At 45.1% G+C, this 22,500-nt stretch overlaps 1 protein-coding gene and 2 non-coding genes across 3 annotated transcripts in view; 2 read left to right on the top strand and 1 right to left on the bottom strand.

Moving 5' to 3' along the window:
- The window catches only part of LOC136872598 (E3 ubiquitin-protein ligase TRIM45), a 362,766-nt gene that overhangs the window by 258,732 nt on the left and 81,534 nt on the right, over positions 1 to 22,500 (bottom strand). The window lies entirely within an intron of this gene.
- On the top strand, positions 1,274 to 1,380 carry LOC136872978 (U6 spliceosomal RNA). The gene has a single exon (XR_010860130.2). It is a non-coding gene; the product is annotated as a U6 spliceosomal RNA (small nuclear RNA).
- Positions 13,523 to 13,594, top strand: TRNAP-CGG (transfer RNA proline (anticodon CGG)). Its single transcript has one exon. It is a non-coding gene; the product is annotated as a tRNA-Pro (tRNA).

The raw sequence follows: 22,500 nt of genomic DNA, 5'->3' as shown, positions 1-22,500 counted from the left end.
GGTTGGTTTTTTTCCTCGGACTCAGCGAGATATCCCACCTCTGCCGCCTCAAGGACAGTGTCCTCGAGCATGAGACTTCGGGTCGGGGATACAACTGGAAGGAGGACCAGTACATCTCCCAAAGAGCGAACTGTTTGAAAGAGCATATAGCATCCATTAGAATTGCGTTGATCAGCAAAAGTAAAAAGAAAAGAGTCCGCCTCTGTGGTGCAGTTGTTAGTGTGATTAGCTGCACCCCCGGAGGCCCGGGTTCGATTCCCGGCTCTGCCACATTTTAAAAGTGGTAAGAGGGCTGGAACGGGGTCCACTCGGCCTGTGGAGGTCAACTGAGTAGAGATGGGTTCGATTCCCACCTCAGCCATCCCGGAAGTGGTTTTCCGTGGTTTTCCATTTCTCCCCCAGGCAAATGCCGGGATGGTACCTAACTTAAGGCCACGGGAGAAGTGGGAAACCACGGAAAACCACTTCGAGGATGGCTGAGGTGGGAATCGAACCCACCTCTCGAGGCTGAGCGGACCCCGTTCCAGCCCTCGTACCACTTTTCAAATTTCGTGACAGAGCCGGGAATCGAACCGGGCCTCTGGGGGTGGCAGCTAATCACACTAACCACTACACCACAGAGGCGGTCCACGGTAATTATGTGATCAAATAGGAATGGGAGGGATGTTCTGCTTTTTGCAACAAGGTGCCTGTCTCCACACTGAACATGTTAACAGGCAGCAGTAAGAAACGTTCAAAGTGAAGGTATAGTGGTGTGATTGGCCAGGAAATATCCTCAGCGGAAGAGTCGGAGGACACTTCAATTAGCAATAGTCCTCTTCTTAATCTGTTTACCCTCCATGATTGGTTTTTCCCTGGGACTCAGCGAGGGATCTCACCTCTACCGCCTCAACAGCAGTGCCGCAGAAATGCACTCCATCGGCGCCGTGGCTTAGTTGGTTAAAGCGCCTGTCTAGTAAACAGGAGAATTACTTATTATTGAAGAAGGATCATGATTTTAAAATTCCATTTTACGGGAAGTATTTTATTATAGTCTAATGCCAAAATCCAAAACCTAATTGAATAGAAATCCACTTCTAAGATTGAAAAACAGAAAAGGAAGAACTTTTCTCAGCTTACTCCATGTATTTCTTGTGGTCGTTGAAACTCTAATGATTACTTCGGGTTTTGCCAAAGGGTTTAAAGATGGATGCCTTTCCTGAAGTCATGTTATTTTTGATGAAGTTTCCAACCTGGTCTAGAAAGCCAAGAATAAAGACGGAGATAATTCGTCGTACTCGCTTCGGCGGTACATATACTATAATTGGAACGATACAGAGAAGATTAGCATGGGCCCTGCGCAAGGATGACACGCAAAATCGTGAAGCGTTCCGCATATTTGTCCGCCTCTGTGGTGTAGTGGTTAGCGTGATTAGCTGCCACCCCCGGAGGTCCGGGTTCGATTCCCGTCTCTGCCACGAAATTTGAAAAGTGGTACGAGGGCTGGAACGGGGTCCACTCAGCCTCGGGAGGTCAACTGAGTAGAGGTGGGTTCGATTCCCACCTCAGCCATCCTCGGAGTGGTTTTCCGTGGTTTCCCACTTCACCTCCAGGCGAATGCCGGGATGGTACATAACTTAAGGCCACGGCCGCTTCCTTCCCTCATCCTTGCCTATCCCTTCCAATCTTCCCATCCCCCTACAAGGCCTCTGTTCACCATAGCAGGTGAGGCCGCCTGGGCGAGGTACTGGTCATACTCCCCAGTTGTATCCCCCGACCAAGAGTCTGAAGCTCCAGGACACTGCCCTTAAGGCGGTAGAGGTGGGATCCCTCGCTGAGTCTGAGGGAAAAGCCGAACCTGGAGGGTAAACAGATGATGATGATGATAATTCGTCGCGCTGACCACGCGTCATCTCGTAATCTGAATGCGTTCAGCCTCAGCAGCTGTCTCAGGGGTGAGGTTTTTTTTTAATGTCGCTCCGACACAGATAGGTCTTATAGCGACGACAGGACAGGAAATGGGTAGGAGTGGAAAGGAAGTGGCCGTGGCCTTAATTAAGATACAGCCCCAGCATTTGCCTGTTGTGAAAAAGGGAAACCACAGAAAACTATCTTCAGGGCTGCCGACAGCGGGGCTCGAGCCCACTATCTCCCGGATGCAAGCTCACAGCTGCGCGCCCGTAACCACACGGCCAACTCACCCGGTCCTCGGTGCTGTAGCGCCATAGGGCTTTTGAAATTTCAAAATCAGGCTTCGAACCTCGGCCGTCGGGATACGCAGCCTTGATGAGAAACAAACTGGTTTTAGTTAACCGGTGTACAGGAAAAACAATTCTATTCGACTCAACCATTTGTTTTGAAACACAATCTAGATCAGGCATAGAACAGAACTACGAACTACGTGGATAAGCGGCGAGAGTAGCTATGATTCTCTTCAATAGGTCATAGCGCTGGGAAAGCTCCCCGCTTGAGGGGTCAGGCATTTAAAGCACTGTATAGTACTGTATTTTAGGAAATTTTCTTTCTTTCTTTTTTAATCTGTTTACCCTCCAGGATTGGTTTTTGGAGCTTCAGACTTTGGGTCTGGGGATACAACTGGGGAGAATGATTAGTACCTCGCCTAGGCGGCCTCACCTGCTATGCTGAACAGGGGCCTTGTGGAGGGATGGGAAGATTAGAAGGGATAGGCAAGGAAGAGGGAAGGAATCGGTCGTGGCCTTAGGTACCATCCCGGCATTTGCCTGGAGGAGAAGTGGGAGACCACGGAAAACCACTTCTAGAATGGCTGATTCTGTAATCGAACCCACCTCTACTCAGTTGACCTCCCGAGGCTGAGTGGACCCCGTTCCAGCCCTCGTACTACTTTTCAAATTTCGTGGCAGAGTCTGGAATCGAACCCGGATCTCTGGGGGTGGCAGCTAACCACACTAACCACTACACCACAGAGACGGACTGTGAAAATACCTGCAAGACTAAACTTGTGAGGAAACTAGAAAACGTTGCAATTTTGTGTTACATTTAAAACTGCAAGGTGGGAGGGTGTGTACAACCTGTGTTACAGGTTAAAAATCTAGGAAGCCCTGACTCTTATGGCCAGTAAATGATTTATATAAACTCTGAGAAAGGACATAAAATAATGTATATAATTGTGTTTCAAGTTAAGAAAAACTGGAATGTGTGATTAAGCACAATAAACGCGTGCAGAGTCACAGTTTATTTTAAGTGCGTTCTTGTAATGTGTATTCAATTTTCCATACTGCAATAATTGAGTACCTCCGTGGAATAACGTTGGATGTAACACTTGGACAATTTTTCAGGAGACGAAAAAAACAATTTTAGGGTACGAAAACATAAAATACTAGCTGATGTACCCGTGCTTCGCTACGGGATTCTCAGAAAGACTGACTTGGTGGTTTTCCTAACTGAATTCAACATAGGTCATTACAAAAACGTCAGTAGGAATGTAGCGATTGAAAGCAATGTTATCATACACTGACTGACAGAGCAAATGCAACACCAAGAAGGAGTGGTTCGAAAGGGATGAAAGTTGGGGAAAAAACAGAGACGGCACGGACGAATAATTGATGTTTATTTCAAACCGATATGCAATAACACAATGCGCACGGAATCGACTCAGTAGGATGTAGGACCACCGCGAGCGGCGATGCACGCAGAAACACGTCGAGGTACAGAGTCAATAAGAGTGCGGATGGTGTCCTGAGGGATGGTTCTCCATTCTCTCTCAACCATTTGCCACACTTGGTCGTCCGTACGAGGCTGGGGCAGAGTTTGCAAACGGCGTCCAATGAGATCCCACACGTGTTCGATTGGTGAGAGATCCGGAGAGTACGCTGGCCACGGAAGCATCTGTACACCTCGTAGAGCCTGTTGGGAGATGCGAGCAGTGTGTGGGCGGGCATTATCCTGCTGAAACAGAGCATTGGGCAGCCCCTGAAGGTACGGGAGTGCCACCGGCCGCAGCACATGCTGCACGTAGCGGTGGGCATTTAACGTGCCTTGAATACGCACTGGAGGTGACGTGGAATCATACGCAACAGCGCCCCAAACCATGATGCCGCGTTGTCTAGCGGTAGGGCGCTCCACAGTTACTGCCGGATTTGACCTTTCTCCACGCCGACGCCACACTCGTCTGCGGTGACTATCACTGACAGAACAGAAGCATGACTCATCGGAGAACACGACGTTCCGCCATTCCCTCATCCAAGTCGCTCTAGCCCGGCACCATGCCAGGCGTGCACGTCTATGCTGTGGAGTCAATGGTAGTCTTCTGAGCGGACGCCGGGAGTGCAGGCCTCCTTCAACCAATCGACGGGAAATTGTTCTGGTCGATATTGGAACAGCCAGGGTGTCTTGCACATGCTGAAGAATGGCGGTTGACGTGACGTGCGGGGCTGCCACCGCTTGGCGGCGGATGCGCCGATCCTCGCGTGCTGACGTCACTCGGGCTGCGCCTGGACCCCTCGCACGTGCCACATGTCCCTGCGCCAACCATCGCCGCCACAGGCGCTGCACCGTGGACACATCCCTATGGGTATCGGCTGCGATTTGACGAAGCGACCAACCTGCCCTTCTCAGCCCGATCACCATACCCCTCGTAAAGTCGTCTGTCTGCTGGAAATGCCTCCGTTGACGGCGGCCTGGCATTCTTAGCTATACACGTGTCCTGTGGCACACGACAACACGTTCTACAATGACTGTCGGCTGAGAAATCACGGTACGAAGTGGGCCATTCGCCAACGCCGTGTCCCATTTATCGTTCGCTACGTGCGCAGCACAGCGGCGCATTTCACATCATGAGCATACCTCAGTGACGTCAGTCTACCCTGCAATTGGCATACAGTTCTGACCACTCCTTCTTGGTGTTGCATTTGCTCTGTCAGTCAGTGTATAAAATACTCTATCAAATGAAAAACCGCACACTTTCTCTCTTTCAACGAACAGTACTGCAGTGCCGATCCAACAGTCCAAAGTTCCAGAGCTGGAATAACCAGGTCGCAGACTGCCGTGAACACTCCTCTGTCATTATTCCGTTAAATATGCACATTGCTCATTCCAATCAGTGTCTAAACTACCATTTCACTCAGCGCGAATAAAATAATTTGTAGCCTAGATTTCAGTGGTTCGTCACCCGACTTTACATACCGATTTTCATTAAAATCTCTTCAGCCGTTTTTTCGCGATGCGTGTACATTTATACATACATACAGACAGACAGACAGACAGACAGACAGACAGACAGACAGACAGACAGACAGACAGACAGACAGACAGACAGACAGACAGACAGACAGACAGACAGACAGAAATTACGGAAAAGTAAAAAATGCATTTCGTTGTTACTGTGGACATGACAGATACAGAAATACCATTCTTTTCCAATTCTGATTAATGTATAATTTATATATAGATCTATCGATACGACCACTAATAACATAAATAACTTATTTGAGAATTATATTTCAGGCTTTCCCCTAAACTACCATTTCACTCAGCGTGAATAAAATAATTTATAGCCCAGATTGTAGTGGTTCATCACCCGACATTACATACCGATTTTCATTAAATTCTCTTCAACTGTTTTTTCTTGGTGCGTGTACAGACAGACAGACAGACAGACAGACAGACAGACAGACAGACAGACAGACAGACAGACAGACAGACAGACAGACAGACAGACAGACAGACAGACAGACAGACAGACAGACAGACAGACAGACAGACAGACAGACAGACATTACGGAAAAGTAAAAAAAATGCATTTTCTTGTTACTGTCGACATGACAGATACAGAAATACCGTTCATTTCAAATTCTGAGCTATGTACAGGCAAAACAATTATTTGATATATAGATTACATTTCAGGCCTTCCCCTAAACTACCATTCCACTCAGTGTCAATAACATGATTGATGACCTAGATTATAGCGACTTATTCCCCGACTTTGCATACCAATTTTCGTGAAGAGACGACCACTAATATAATAAATATTTGACAATTAAATTCTAGGCCTTCCCCTAAACTACCATTTTTCTCAGCGTGTATAGCCTATATAGTAGCGACTTATTTCCCATCTTTGTCTACCGATTTTTATTAAGACACGACCACTAATAACATAAATATTTGAAAATTAAATTTCAGGCCTTCCCCTAAACTACCATTTCACTCAGCGTGATTAAAATAATTTACAGCCTAGATTGTAGCGGTTCATCACCCGACTTTACATACCGATTTTCATTAAATTCGCTTCAGCCGTTTTCTCGTGATGCGTGTACATACATACAGACAGACAGACAGATAGACAGACAGACAGACAGAAATTACGGAAAGGTGAAAAATGCATTTTCTTGTTACTGTGGACATGACCGATACAGAAATAGCATTATTTTCAAATTCTGAGCAATGTACAGACAAAACTCTTATTTTATATATATAGATGTTGATGAAAATATTAAGACAATGTTAATTGCAAGCCAGAAAATATACTTCCATGACATATTGTATTTTCTCCATTTTAGTGTATTGAATAAATGTTATTTTTCCAGCTTTACAACGGAAGAAAGTTGGATGTGACGAACAGTCCTATTATAGCCTATATAAATTTGAGTGTGGAAGAACGTTGGATGTAGCATAACATACATTTTAAGCATTCCTCAACCACTCATTTTCACACTGCCTTACTAAATTTATAAAAACATAACAATGGAACATTTACAATGTACAGCAACAAATGAGTATGCGTTACAACAATGTTTCAGTCTTCTCATTCGCATATGCCTTCCTCTGGTTGACTCTGTTTTGGTGCGTCTGATGCAGGCAAGGAGTAATACAAGTCCTTGTATTTCGGTTCCAAAATGGGACACATGTTAACAAGGTCTTTTTTTTTTTTTTTTTTTTTTTTTTTGTCAAACGTAATAGGAAGAGGAGCTTTATAGATTGGCGGGAGGTTTTCTGCGAGAGGTGGTAACTTCTTTCCCTTTCCAAACTTAGTTATCACATACTGTGACCATGGTTGAAGAACAATGTGGCTCTTTCTAACCCTGATGGTGTGTGGGTCATCACTGGAGATCTGAAGCCACATATTCCGGGTAATTTTAAGGTTCGGATCCCTTTTTATGTTTCTATCAATAGACGAAAAATCTTTAATATCATTCTGTTCCATCTCTACGACTTCAAAAGATCTAGTAACATCAGCATGTGCAATAACATATTTCCATTCCTCTGGAACCATAAAACCAGATGATTTTTTTTGCCCTCTCAATTAGGGCAAAATCCCTATCAGAGGGAAGAAAACTATGGCCAGAACATAAAAGCTTTTGTTCAACTCTAGAAAAGAATCCTGAATCAGCAAAAAACTGATATAGGCCTATTAATTTCCAATTATTATTTTGCCCAACACACCGATCAGACCATACAATAAGACTTCTTTCTTCAGAAAGTGATAATTTTGAGAAATTATTTGTAATGTAATGATACATACATGAAGCAACTTCTACAGAACCCCTCCTGGCAATACACTGATGCATTGTTGCTTGGTTTCTCCCCATATCATGAATAGCAAGGTTATAACAAGAGAGTTGCCGCAGATAAAAACACTGCTGTGCCTAAGATCTGGACAAAACAACTCTTGCTGCATATCCTTAAATAACTGGGGTTTGTCTTTGACTTTTCAATGTCAGATTTGAGGTACGCATATGCACTGTCTGCCCTTGCATGGTGGAGGTCACTTTCAACTTGTATCTCCTGCCTCGCTTTTTCATTTTCTGCTGCTTGAAGCTTAACAAAAAGTTCGTCACATACTCTGCATGTGCCGCTTCTCGGTAGTCCAAACTTGAGGTTAAATTCAGAACTAAAAATATCTTTGAATATGTGCTTACCAGCATCTCTATCAGGGAACTCTTCTTTAAATATTTCTGCTATTTAGCTTGGGATCTAAATATTCAGCTGCAGTTTTCTTTCGGCTGTAGTGACTAGGCTGGCGTGGAAGTCTGTTAATGAATTCCCTAATTTTATCTTTTGTTGTGTTTGGTGTTGTATGTGGTCTATTATGACGACGGCCACGTTTATCCTCTAGTGTTCTGTCTGCATTTTTCAACTTACCTTGCAAAATTTGTACCCTTCAAAAAGATATCCGATATGTGTCACAAAATGTTTTCTTGGCACACTTGCATTAACTCACTGTCCACTTTAACGTAATAAGAAAACTACGCCTTACGACTTGATGTTGCATCTGACTTCCCAGGTCTCCTCCTACTGGGCTCACTTATACTCATATGGTCACTCAGGAATACAGTCTGGTCATTGTAATCTGTATTGTAGAAGTTGTCGAACTCTTGCATCTTCTTATCAACGTCCATAAATTTGCATCCAGGTCTGGAGAACTTGTTGGAGCAAACTTGATCCTACAAGGACAGGAGAAAGTGAATAACTAATAAACCCTACCATTCTAGAAAGTTTAAAATATTACTTGTCAGTAAAATATTTTCATGTCACTTAGTAATCCTGTATTTTACCCAGTTACAAGACTGCCTTAACCTCAAAATTAGTATATTTCTACTAAATTTCTCTTTAAATCATTTAGAAACCAGTAGAAATAAGAAATGAAGTGGCTGAATATACAGAAATTGGTTATAGCCAATATACCTGCAATATATTCATACAAAATTCAACAACAGTAACATCCAACGTTTTTCCACTTACCTCAAATGAAGGCCTTTTCTCTTGGACAACCTTTCCTTTCCGATTGAAATACTCTTTCCCACTGTTTCTTGCAATCTTCCTAGCATTGCCTTTCCATTTATTGAAATTCAGCTTACGTTTTCTTGAGTTATTCATGTTTTTAAGAACTGATGGTGACAGCTTACAACAGGATGCATCCGCCATCTTGCACAACATACAACGTTCTTCCAGGGAAGCCAAATTTTGCTATCAAAAAGTGTGTTTTAAAAGGAAATTTCTCTTAGACTATTTACTATCTTATGGAGGGAGTAACAACCAACGTTATTTCACTGGAATCTCACTTCAGACCAAAATGTCACATCCAACGTTATTCCACTGAGGTACTCAATTATTAACTCTCTTTCACACACCTCATGTTCAGATGTTCAATTACGTTAAAATAAATTCATGCAGTACCCTTCAAAAAGATATCCGATATGTGTCACAAAATGTTTTTTTGGCACACTTGCATTAACTCACTGTCCACTTTCACGTACACATTGTAACAAAATATAGTGTAAAAAATAACTACGAGCTCGTACGAGACTTGTACCTGTGACTCCTTGCACCCTAAGCAAGAATCATTCATTCCCCTAGACCAAAGAACCGCATATATACACAGTTCAAACAATTAGGGGAAAATGTTTTTGAACGTATCCCATGCTCCACAAAACAATACCTCACAACCTTTATTATTTACCGTTTAAGTAAACAAAAGAACATCGATGGATTCGCGTTCAATTTCAGAACACAAACGGAAATGTCCAAGCAGGGGCGAAAACAAAGTGATAACACTCCTCCATGGTGGATTTTTATCACAGCTGGTGAGCTTCAGTATGTCCTTCACGAGCATTTATCACAGCTTGACACCTACATGGCATGCTCCGTATAAGTCAACGGAGGTCACGTTGCAGTATCAGGACCCATTCTTCAAAGAGAGCCTGTTCGAGATCTTGGAAAGTTTGTGGTGGTGCAGGACGCCCACGAACACTTCTGTCAAGCCTACCCCACACATGCTCGATGAGATTAAGGTCGGGACTAACTGCTGGCCACTCCATCTCTTGAATGTCGAGTTCTCGCAAGACAGCTCTGGTGATGCGCGCTACATGAGGCCTGGAACTGTCGTGCATGAGTACGAATTCAGGGCCAACACCGTATGCAGCAACCAACACATGCTGTATCAGTATCTGCTCGGTATACCCTGCAGCGGTAATATTACCACGGACAACGACAAGATCCGTACGGCCATCAATACTGATGCCACGCCACACCATCACAGAACCCCGTCCAAATCGGTCGCTTTCCTGGACAACATTTGGCATGTACTGTTCACCACGGCGTCTCCATACGCGTTGACGTCCATCACGCTGTGTCAGGGGATATCTGGACTGGTTTGTGAACAACACAGGTCTCCATTGGCGAAGTTGTCAGTTGACATGCGTATGGGCAAACAGAAGGCGAGTTGCGCGATGTTGCTGCATTGAACGGGACACTCGAACAGGACGTCTGGGTCGTACGGACACTTCTCTTAACATGTTCCTTACTGCCTGGTAAGATACCGTGACTCCAGTGGCCCTCCTGAGGTCTTGTTGCAGTTCTCTGGCAGTTGCTGAACGACGCCGCAACGCACAGATGGTCATCCTGTGGTGTTGTCATGCGTTCACGACCTTGTGAAGCCCTCCTTGCGAACTGGCCTGTCTCACTGGAGCGATTCCGCAAGCGTTGAATAACTGACAGAGAGACATTGAGTTCCACAGTAAAACGACGAAAAGTCCATCCTTCCTGGATCAAAGTGACGGCCTTTGCGACTTGAACCTCATTAAGATGTCTCATGGGATGTGCTGGTTGACGTACAACGTCCTCAAATGGTCACAGTAGTCTGTGTATCTCACAACGACTCATGGACGCACCGCTATTCGCTTTGTTTTGAGGGGTCACCTGATAATTTAATGCATGGCTACGCCTAAAGATGGAGAATAACTTCGATTTGACATACCCTGAGTAGCTGTCTCAAGGTATGCTGTACGACCATTGGAACCCCACGTACCGAATTAACGTTCACATACCAGGCGTTACAAAACATGTTCCCCACACTTTTTGAATCTGTACTTGCAGCTCTAAGGTGAAACAGCCACTAACGTGCTTCTCTTACACAATATGATGTTTGTTGCATCGGTGCGTACACCTTAGATAATGAAGATTGGCTCCGTTTCTTAGCCGAATGTCCCAAGTACGATTTCAACCCCGGTTCGATATGAGAGGAAACCCTTCTTCTTCTTTATCTGATTACCCTCCAGAGTCGGTTTCTCCCTCGGACTCACCGAGGGATCCCACCTCAACCGCCACAAGGGCAGTGTCCTGCAGCTTCAGACTCTGGGTTGGGGGATACAACTGGGGAGGATGGCCAGTATCTCGCCCGGGTGGTCTCACCTCCTATGCTGTACAGGGGTCTTGTGGGGGGATGTGAAGAATGGAAGGGACAGACAAAGAAGAGGGAAGGAAGCGGCTGTGGCCTTAAGTTAGGTACCATCCCGGCATTTGCCCGGAGGAGATGTAGGAAACCACGGGGAACCGCTTCGAGGATGACTGAGATGGGAATCGAACCCACCTTTACTCAGTTAACCTCCCGAGTCTGAGTGAACCCCGTTCCAGCCCTCATACCACCTTTCAAATTTCATGGCAGAGCCAGGAATCGATCCCAGGCCTCCGGGGTGGCAGCTAATCACACAAACGACTACATCACATAGCCGAATAATAATAATAATAATAATAATAATAATAATAATAATAATAATAATAATAATAATAATAAAACGCATGAACTACCCCAGGAGAACGTTTATCCTACCCTTCCCCTCAAAACAACTCCTATTAGGAAGCCATTAGTCTACAATGCCTAGGTCGCCGTGGCTTAGTTTGTTAAAGCGCCTGGATAGTGAACGGGAGAACTAGGGTTCGAATCCCCCGGTGTCTTCAATGAGAATTTTGAAACGAACTTATCTTCTAGTCTGCCTCTGTGGTGTAGCTGTTAGCGTGATTGGCTGCCACCCCCGGAGACTCAAGTTCGATTCTAGGCTCTGCCATGAAAGTTTAAAAGTGGTACGAGGGCTGGAACTGGTTTTCTGTGGTTTCCCACTTCTCCTCCAGGTAAATGTCGGGATGGTACCTAAAGGCCACGGCCGCTTCTTTCTCTCTCCCTTGCCTGTCCCTTCCAATCTTCGCATACCTACACGGATTCCTGTTCAGCACAGCAGGTGAGGATGCCTGGGCGAGGTACAGGTCATCCTTCCCAGTTGTATCCCCGAACCCAAAGTCTCACGCTCCAGGACACTGCCTTTGGGGCGGTAGAGGTGGGATCTCTCGCTGAGACCCACGGAAAATCAGATTTAAGACAGAAAGAAAGAAAGAAAGATAGAAAGAAAGAAAGCACTTTTCTTCTAACTTGATACCATAAATAGAATATTTGTGTGTATATTATATTTCAGATAACTTCAAATAAATTAATAGGGGGCTGCTTGGCCGAGGAGGTAAAGGCGTGCTCGGTTCGCGCGGAAGGACGTGGGTTCGAATCCCCGACAGGAAGTCGTAAAATTTAAGAAACGAGATTTCCACTTCTGGAGGTGCACATGGCCCTGAGGTTCACTCAGCCTACACCAAAAATGAGTACCAGGTTAATTCCTGGGGGCAAAGGCGGCCGGGCACTCTACCCTATCAGATGCCGACGTTACGGATAGGGCCTTCATGGCCTGTACGGAGATGACTTTGCTTTACAAATAAATTAATATCCAGAACGTCATGTTCTTCTTCTTCTTAATCTGCTTACCCTCCAGGACTCAGCGAGGGATCTTACCCCTACCGCCTCAAGGGCAATGTCCTGAAGCGTGAGACACTGGGTCGGGGGATACAACTGGGGAGGGTGACCAGTACCTCGCTCAGGCGGCCTCACCTTGCTGGGGGATGGGAAGAGAGGAGGGGATAGACAAAGAAGGGGGAAGGAGGCGGCGGTGGTCTTAAGTTAGGTACCAGCCCGGCATTTTCCTGTAGGAGAAGTGGGAAACCACGGAAAACCAGTTCCAGGATGGCTGAGGTGGGTTCGATTCCCTCCTGAGCCATCCTGGAAGTGGTTTTCCGTGGTTTCCCACTTCTCCTCCAGAAAAATGTCGGGATGGTACCTGACTTAAGGCCACGACCGCTTCCTTCCCTCTTCCTTGTCTGTCCCATCCAATCTCCCCAGCCCCCGCAAGGCCCCTGTTCAGCATAGCAGGTGAGGCCGCCTGGGCGAGGTACTGGTCATTCTCCCCAGTTGTATCCCCGACCACGATTCTGAAGCTCCAGGACACTGCCCTTGAGGCGGTAGAGGTGGTATCTCTCGCTGAGTCCGAGGGAAAAACCGAACCTGGAGGGTAAACAGATGATGATGATCACATCACAGTGTTACGGAGGTGCTAAAATGTTGGACATCCCTGAGAACTAGACCCTTGTCGAAAGAAATCAACGTTGCGTTCTTTTGGAAACCATAGCATCTACGTACTTCGCAAGTTCTTGTATCATGTACCTATTTCGCAAATTCTTAATCAACGGTCTGAAATTACAGCGAATATCTGAAGTCTGAAAACAAAATGTGTGGCTATAATCTCCGGAATGGCTGATGAAACCATCACATTGACGAATTATAGGATCAGTATGCAGATTAAATTAAGTAGTTTGTTATACTGCAGTGAATTAGGAAGGGGCTAGTCGACAGCTGGCGTCACAGGCATATGACACGCTAATCCAGCTCACAGCTCTGTGTCACCACTAGGCAGGCGGCTCGTTGGTCTAGGGGTATGATTCTCGCTTCGGGTGCGAGAGGTCCCGGGTTCAAATCCGGGACGAGCCCTGCAGCTTTTATAAAGTGCTTCTAATGCACGGTACCAGAAATCCCTCCTGCGTGTTTGTAGAATCCTCTGAGGAAAGCAACACTTCCGAATGCAATGTAGTTTTGAGAAATGTGCAGTTAATGCTACGTGAAAGAAATTACCTATGTGTTGAATATGTAAAATAAATTACAGTGTTTCTGTTATACTGTTATGTTGGCTGTAAGACATCTTAGCAGCTGCTGTTTGAACGCCGGTCGAAATGCAACCCACGATACTGAATTTCACATATGATGCTAAATTGTAGGTTCCGTGGCTAGTAACCACAAGAACAGTATCATGTCTACCTGTCTATCTTCCTGTCTGTTAAGTCTTCAGCACAGAGAATGGTTGGATCCTGAAAACAGCACCACTAAAGGTTATGCAGTTGTGGGAAAGTCACAAAAGCGCATTAACCGTTGGTGGCTCCATAATGAGGCATGCAAGGCGTGACGAGGAATGAGGTAGTTTCCCACTGCTTTCCTCCCTGAGACAGAAAGGTATTGCGGCACGAGCGGCTCTGTGAGTAGCACTTTTCCTAACATCCAGTTCAGCTGGTCGTGCTCCGAATGCCACAGAAGCTGTCATATCGTTAGACTGTAACTTCGATGGAAGCTCTACAGTTTGCTCCGGCCTTGTCAATAGACAAAAGAAAAAAATATTGCATCCATCAAGAAGTAGCACAGATGGCAGTGTCTTGAAGAAAACGCCATATAAGTCATCCAGGATTTACATATGCTAGATCTTCCGCAAATTTATTTAAACCGTAGATCCTCCAGGGTTGGTTTTTCATCCAGACTTAGCGAGGGATCCCACCTCTACCGCCTAAAGAGCAATGTCTTGAAGCGTCAGACATTTCGTCGGGGATGGATTACAACTCGTGAGGAGGACCAGTACCACGTCCACGCGGCCCCACCTGTGATGCTGAACAGGGGCTGTGTGAGGGATGGGAGGATTGGAAGGGATTGGGAAGGTAGAGAGAAGGAAGCGGCCGTGGCCGAAGTTTGGTACCATCCCCGAATTTGCCTGGGGAAGAGGTGGAAACCACATAGAGCCACTTCGACGATGGTTGAGGTTGGAATCGACCCCACCCCCTACTCAATACTCAGTTGAGTTCATGCAGAGGTTCGCCTGGAAGCTAATGGTGGACATTTTGAACAACTATACTGATAACTTGAATATTACAGCGCTCACTGTTTCTGAACAAAAGGCCGATATTTCAATGTTGGGCCTCATAAACTGTAATCGCCTTCTCCCGAGAGATGACTTTTGATTCCAGAAAAATGGGCTCGTCCGGGATTTGAACGCGGCACCTCTCACACCCAAATCGAGAATCATATCCCTAGACCAACGAGCCATGTGCTACGCCCCTCCCGAAGAACACGTACTTTACTCTAGGCTGCTGGCGTTAGTGAAGCTGTGAATACGATGAATTGTGCCGCATGGAGGCAAAGAATACATCCACGATATCCCCTGCATGTCGCAACAGACGACAAAAAGGAATGATTCACCAGGGTTTTTCAAATTGGGAGCGAGCTTTTAAGACTACGGGGCCCTGAGCTGAGAGTGTCATTACCCAGCTAGCCTTTATCATTCCGAACTTATCGAGTGCATTAATGTACATATCTCTTTCTTAAAGATCGATAATTCCAAGTGTCTTCGTCAGGTAAGGCAGAACTGTACAATCTCTACAGAGCGCGTGTAACTATTGATGATGATGATGCTTGTTGTTTTAAGGGGCCTAACATCGAAGGTCATCGGCCCACGTAACTATTGACACAGAAAACGAAACTTCTTTGCTTTTAGAAGCATTTTTCCAGACATTGCTGCCATCTGTTCACGAAAGTCCCGCTGAGGTGCAGGAGATAAGAATACTATTTGCTTACCACGAAGAAGAAGAAGAAGAAGAAGAAGAAGAAGAAGAAGAAGAAGAAGAAGAAGAAGAAGAAGAAGAAGAAGATCATTCGAAATACCATTGATCTCTTATCCTTTCTTTATGATTCAGTTAACTCGGAACGAACATACTGCAGCTATTTTCTGAAATGTTCAACTGAGGAAATAAAACAGTATGCCTACTTCCAGGATGATAAAGTCACTAGCCATACAGATCACCAGTAATACATGCATTACAACCGCTGTTCGATGAGAGAATAATAGTCGTGGAATTTGGCCCTGTCGGTCCGCGGTTTAGAGTCTACGATTTTTTATTTGCGGAGAACTTCAAAACAGAAAGTGTACAAGAACAATCCACGTACACTTGAAGTCACGAGGAATGAGATCAGACGAGAGATCCGAGAGTTTCTGCATTATTTTACTCCGATGCAACGCCTGTATTGAGGACGATGGACATCATTTGCGACAGCTACTTTCATTAAAGGAAAGATCTACATTAGTTTCCAACTTCCTTCATTATTAACTCTTAACTAACCGTTCGTCCGCCTCTGTGGTGTAGTGGTTACCGTCGTTAGCTGCCACCCCCAGAGGTCCGGGTTCGATTCGCGGCTCTGCCACGAAATTTGAAAAGTAGTACGAGGGCTGGAACGTGCTCCACTCAGCCTCGGGAGGACAAATGAGTAGAGGTGGGTTCGATTCCCTCCTCAGCCATCCTGGAAGTGGTTTTCCGTGGTTTCCCACTTCTCCTCCAAGCAAATGCCGGGATGGTACCTAACTTAAGGCCACAGCCGCTTCCTCCCCTCTTCCTTGTCTATTCCTTCCAGTCTTCCTATCCCCCATCAAGGCCCCTGTTCAGCATAGCAGGTGAGGCCGCCTGGGCGAGGCATTGGTTATCCTCCCCAGTTGTATCCCACGACCCAGAGTCTGAGCTCCAGGACACTGCCCTCGAGGCGGTAGAGGTGGAATCCCTCGCTGAGTCCGACGGAAGAGCCAACCCTGGAGGTTAAACAGATTAAGAAGAAGATGTAATCTTTAAAAAAGACTGATACTCTTGACATATATAGACTATATAACAATCAATGAAGATGAAGAGAGTTCCATGACGCGGATGGCCATGTGCAATCTAGTGGGAACCGTACAGACATGCTGTTGCTGTTGCCAATGTAGTGCAATTAATTGCTGTAAAACGAGGCGAGTTGGCCGTGCGTGTAGAGGCGCGCGGCTGTGAGCTTGCATCCGGGAGATAGTAGGTTCGAATCCCACTATCGGCAGCCCTGAAAATGGTTTTCCGTGGTTTCCCATTTTCACACCAGGCAAATGCTGGGGCTGTACCTTAATTAAGGCCACGGCCGCTTCATTCCAACTCCTAGGCCTTTCCTATCCCATCGTCGCCATAAGACCTATCTGTGTCGGTGCGATGTAAAGCCCCTAGCAAAAAAAGAAATGCCTTAAAGGTATCTCGTAGTTCCATAACACTAAAGCATGCAACATGCAATAGAAACTGTACACATACACTCACATCTCATGTTCAGATGTTTCATTATGTTAAAATAAATGAATGCAGTCTCTGTTTATTACATACTTGCAAAGAAATGTAGTGTAAAAACAAAATCATGGACTCGTCCGGGATTTGAAACCGGGACCTCTCGCACCCTAAGCGAGAATCATACCCCTAGACGAACGAGCCACGTGTAATTAGACTATGAAGATGGTTTCTGTTTCTTTCCCGGATGTGACAAGTACGATTTCAACCCCTGTTCAATATGAGACGAAGCGTTGGCTATTAAAATCAAGAGATACCGTTGAGAGAGTCGTTATACTGACCACGTGCAACTGAACGTATGCCTGGCGTGATTGAAGATTATTAATTTATTTATCCGCCTCTGTGGTGTTTTGTTTTTTTTTTTTGTTTTTTTTTTTTTTGTTTTTTTTTTGCTACTTGCTTTACGTCGCACAGACACAGATAGGTCTTATGGCGACGATGGGACAGGAAAGGGCTAGGAGTGGGAAGGAAGCGGCCGTGACCTTAATTAAGGTACAGCCCCAGCATTTGCCTGGTGTGAAAATGGGAAACCACGGAAAACCATTTTCAGGGCTGCCGACAGTGGGGTTCGAACCTACTATCTCCCGAATACTGGATACTGACCGCACTTACCTCTGTGGTGTAGTAGATAGTGTGATTAAATGCCACCCCCCCCCCGCAGGGCGGGGTTCGATTCCCGGCTCTGCCACGAAATTTGAAAAGTGGTACGAGTGCTGGAACGGGGTGCACCCAGCCTTGGGAGGTCAACTGAGTACAGGGAGTTTCGATTCCCACCTCAGCCATCCTCGAAGTGGTTTTCCGTGGTTTCCCACTTCTCCCCCAGTCAAATGCCGGGATGGTACCTAAATTAAGGCCACGGCTACTTCCTTCCATCTGCCATGTTTATCCCTTCCAATTTTCCCATCCCCTCACAAGGTTCCTGTTCAGCTTAGCAGGTGAGGCCGCCTGGGGGAGATATTGATCCTCCACCCCAGTTTTATCCCCACGACCCAAAGTCTCACTCCCCAGGACACTACCCTAGAGGTGGTACAGGTGGTATCCCTTGCTGATTCCTAGGGGCAAAACCAACCCTAGAGGGTGAAAGGATTTTTCTAGTGGCTTTACGTCGCACCGACACAGATATGTCTTATGGCGATGATGGGATAGGAAAGAACTAGGAATTGGAAGGAAGTGGTCGTGGCCTTAATTAAGGTACAGCCACAGCATTTGCCTGGTGTGAAAATGGGAAACCATGGAACACCATATTCAGGGCTGCCGACAATGGGATTCGAACCCACTATTTCCCGGTTGCAAGCTCACAGCTTCACGGCCCTAACCGCATGGCCAACTCGCCCAATAGGTGAAAGGATTAATAATAATAATAATAATAATAATAATAATAATAATAATAATAATAATAATAATAATAATAATAATAATTGTTACGGTGTTTTTGTGGTAGTTATGCGTGAAAGAAGGTGCGGGGTGGTGAACGGGTCTCAAGCTACTAAAGTAAAATTAATTTAAAATTTAATCAGGTTATATTTTCTTTTCAAAAACAAAGAAATAACAAGCATGGCAGGTACAAAGTAGCAAGTCCAAGGGTAGTTACAATATTTACAGGATTTGGGCTTCGAGCCCTGAAAACACAATGCTTGGGCAATCAGCTCAGTTTTACCTCCAAACACAAGTTTCAACAGAGGGGCAGAAAACCCCATTCATGCCTAGGAGCCCTAGCTCCAAATTACACTGAAAAGCCTCCACGAGGCATACAACACTCAATTTTCAAAAGAGCCACTCGCTCTCAAATTTAAGCCTCTCCCAGGCCACACCAAACTCCACCTTCAAGTTGTCCTCAACGGACATAAACACAGGGGTAAAATACCCAATCTACTGAGGTCTATAAAATGAAAAGAAGGTTAATTAAATGACCTCTAAGGTAACAATTTGAGAGGAGGCGAACTTGCACTCCTAATACACTTTGATTAAGACCTACTTGGCACTAGGCCGTTAGTACAAGGGCTAATCCCATACTAAAGAGGTGACTTAAGAAGAGAACAATTTGTTTTACGTTAACGAAGAATAGGTTGAGAAAAATAAGTTCACCTCAAAACAATATGAGTGGGAGCTCGAGAGGGTTAGCACTCTCTATCCCAGTATGTAGCTTTAAAAGAGAATATATGAAAAGAGTCGTTACATTTAGGAAAAGGTTACATGGTGGAACGCTTAGAACCCGCCCCGAGAGTTAAACTGCTGAGCAAGCAAAGAAAGAAGTTATTAATCGGCCATTACCTTGTTGTTGACCGCTGCCGAGGAAAGAGGCGCTTCCCGCCTCCTGCTATGTACTTAATACACTGAAAGATGGAACTGAAGTGGCCCGGAGACCCTAAAATCAGCAGTTTATATCCTCTCGCGGAAGGTTCTAGGTGTTAGGGGAATGAAAACACCCTCCCACAAACTTTTTATTGGGTAGGATACAGCAACATATTCAAGTTGGGGGAAGATACCTATGATTGGTCAGAAATTAATAACAGAAATTCGGGATTGGTTAAATGCAAAACAAGGGGAAAGAGAGGGGTATACCGCCAACTTAAACAATAACTGAAATTTTTTTTAGCAAAGACAAACATTTGAAATAAAAATTTCTCCAACAAAATAGTTCTTTGACTTCGCACTAGGGTGCACTATTGTTGATCTTCAGTAGTGTCCTCTAGAAGAGAAAGTTCACACTTCTTACTTCAAGCGAAACAAAAACACATCAAAAATGACACAGTTCAAAAACTCAAAATTTTCCACGTGGTGACATCTTCTGAGAAGGTAGCGAATTAATAGCGTATATAAAGTTCAGACTTCCTCCAGCAGAGGAGTTTCAACTGGCGCAAATTTTAAATTAGCGGCGTGGAGGTGTACCGCCCGGTACAATAATAATAATAATAATAATAATAATAATAATAATAATAATAATAATAATAATAATAATAATAATAATAATAATATAATTGCTACCGTGGTTCCGTGGCTCACAGATGAATAGGTAGCGTCTGAGTTGAGTAGGCAGACACACAATATTCAAAGTAGCTAGCAAAATTCCAGAAATTTTGTTTCTTTTTTCTCTAATACATTTAGGTTCCATCACGGTAAGTACAATTCATAAAAGAGCAAGGTTGCTCGTTAAACACTTACGACTTAATTGTGTATAATTTCTGAAGTCCCTTGAAGAAAACTTTTACGTTATGTTTTCGAAAGAGATTGGTGATTTGATGGACATCGTTATTGAATGTAGAAGTAGATGAAATGGTGAAACGATACTGACGCTCATCGACGCACAAAAGCAAAATAAGAGATAAAAGACTGACACAGGTACAATTATCAAGGGATTAAGATCCCATAACATGAACATGGCCATGATAAGGTCGAGTTGCATCATCCTCTTTTCAAATAGAAGCTAGCCTTAAAATTTAAGAGACCTTGTCTCCATGATTATACTTCCGAAACATGGGTCACAACCCATATCACAAAACAAGATTAGCCCCATAATGGGCTATTGATACAGTCTTTAAATGTACATTATTGATAACAAATTCACATATTACGTTGAAGAATACAGATCTAGCTTACTTACTAAGGTTACCCTTCGAGAAACTTATATATAGAGGCCAAAGACCTACAATACTTGGCCACAGCGAAACGGATTTAGGAAAGGGAAACTTTACGATAGAACGATAACTAATTAGACGGACACGAATCCCTCCAGAATGAAATGGTTAGAACCCTAAATGGGCTGATGGCCCGATGAAGCAGAGGCTAATCCCATGCTGCGGGGTGACTAAGTGGAAGAAATATTTAAAGCCAAAGAACATAAGTTCAATTTTAGAGTCACAGAACTTAAGTCACCCAATTTAATTTGAATGGGAGAATTACGAGGGTAACAGCTCGTGCTCCCTTAAATTCAACCTTTTCCCATGAGGGAAGTAATTATTAAAATCCTGAGAGCATCCTACGTTACTACGAGAAAAATAAGCCCTAACGGTTATATTTAGAAAGAAAGCTGCTCGGTTTGTGTCACGTAGCTGTGAGCTTGCATTCAGGAGACAGTGGATTTGAACGCCACAGCCGACAGTCCTGAAGATGGCTTTATGTGCTTTTCTTTAAATTTTCACGCTAGGCAAATGTTGAGACTGTATCTTATTTAAGGTCGTTTTCTCTCCAGTCCTTGCCATGCCCTATCCCTTCGTCGCCATAAGACCTGTCTGTGTCGGTGCCACGTAAAACATATAGGTAAGGAAAATAGATAAACTCGTGTAAAATGTTATGTAAATATCTTCAATAGTTTTTTGAATTGTGATGAAATCTATGTGTAGAAATGGAAGTAGTCCGTCTTTGTGGTTTGGTGAGTTAGTGTGATTGGCTGCCAACTCCGAGGGCTGGAACGGGTTTGTCTCAGCCTCGGCAGGTCAGCTGAATAGAGGGGGATCGATTCCCACTTCGGGCATTCTCTAAGTGGTTTTCCGTGGTTTCTCAGTTCTCCTCCAGGCAAATGCCGGTATGGTACTTAACTTACGGCTACGGCCACTGCCTACCTCTTCCTTGTCCATTTCTTCCAAACTGGACTAGGCCGCTCTTAAGCATAGCGAGGTACTGGTCCTCTCCCCACTTGTATACCACCCGTCCCAAAGTCTCACGCTCCAGGACATTGCCCTTGAGGCGGTAGAGGTGCGGTCCCTGGACGTTAAAGCGTTTAAGAAAGAAAAATAAGTCCAGGAAAATAAGCAAAAAGAACATGTTTTTTTTGGATGGGAACATTGGAAGAGATAGACAAGGAAGAGAGAAGGAAGCGGCCGTGGCCTTACGTTAGCTACTATCTCGGCATTTGCCTGGAGGAGTGGGAAACCACGGAAAGCCACTTCCAGGATGGCTGAGGTGGGAATTGAACCCACCTCTACTCAGTTGACCTCCCGAGGCTGAGTGGACCCCGTTCCAACCCTCGTACCACTTTTCAAATTTCGTGGCAGAGCCGGGAATCGAACCCGGGCCTTCGGGAGTGGCAGCTAATCACACTGACCACTACACCACAGAGGCGGACCCCAGATGAATCTCCGTCCGAATGTCCCACGTTCCACGACCCTGTCCTTGAGGCGGTATCAGTGGGATCCCTCGCTGAATCCAAGGGAGAAAACAACTCTAGACGGTAAAATGATTCAGAAAGAAAAGAAAGGTCCTCCTCTGTGGAGTAGTGGTTACCGTCGTTAGCTGCCACCCCCAGAGGTCCGGGTTCGATTCCCAGCTCTACCACGAAATTTGAAAAGTGGTACGAGGGTTGGAACGGGGTCCACTCAGCCTCGGGAGGTCAACTGAGTAGAGGTGGCTTCAATTCCCTCCTCAGCCATCCTCGGAGTGGTTTTCCGTGGTTTCCCACTTCTTCTGCAGGCAAATGCTGGGATGCTCCCTAACTTAAGGTCACGGCCGCTTCCTTCC

This window comes from Anabrus simplex, chromosome 4 (genome assembly GCF_040414725.1).
Source record: "Anabrus simplex isolate iqAnaSimp1 chromosome 4, ASM4041472v1, whole genome shotgun sequence".
In the NCBI taxonomy this organism is placed as follows: Eukaryota; Metazoa; Arthropoda; class Insecta; order Orthoptera; family Tettigoniidae; genus Anabrus; species Anabrus simplex.
This window is presented reverse-complemented; position numbering and strand designations above follow the sequence as displayed.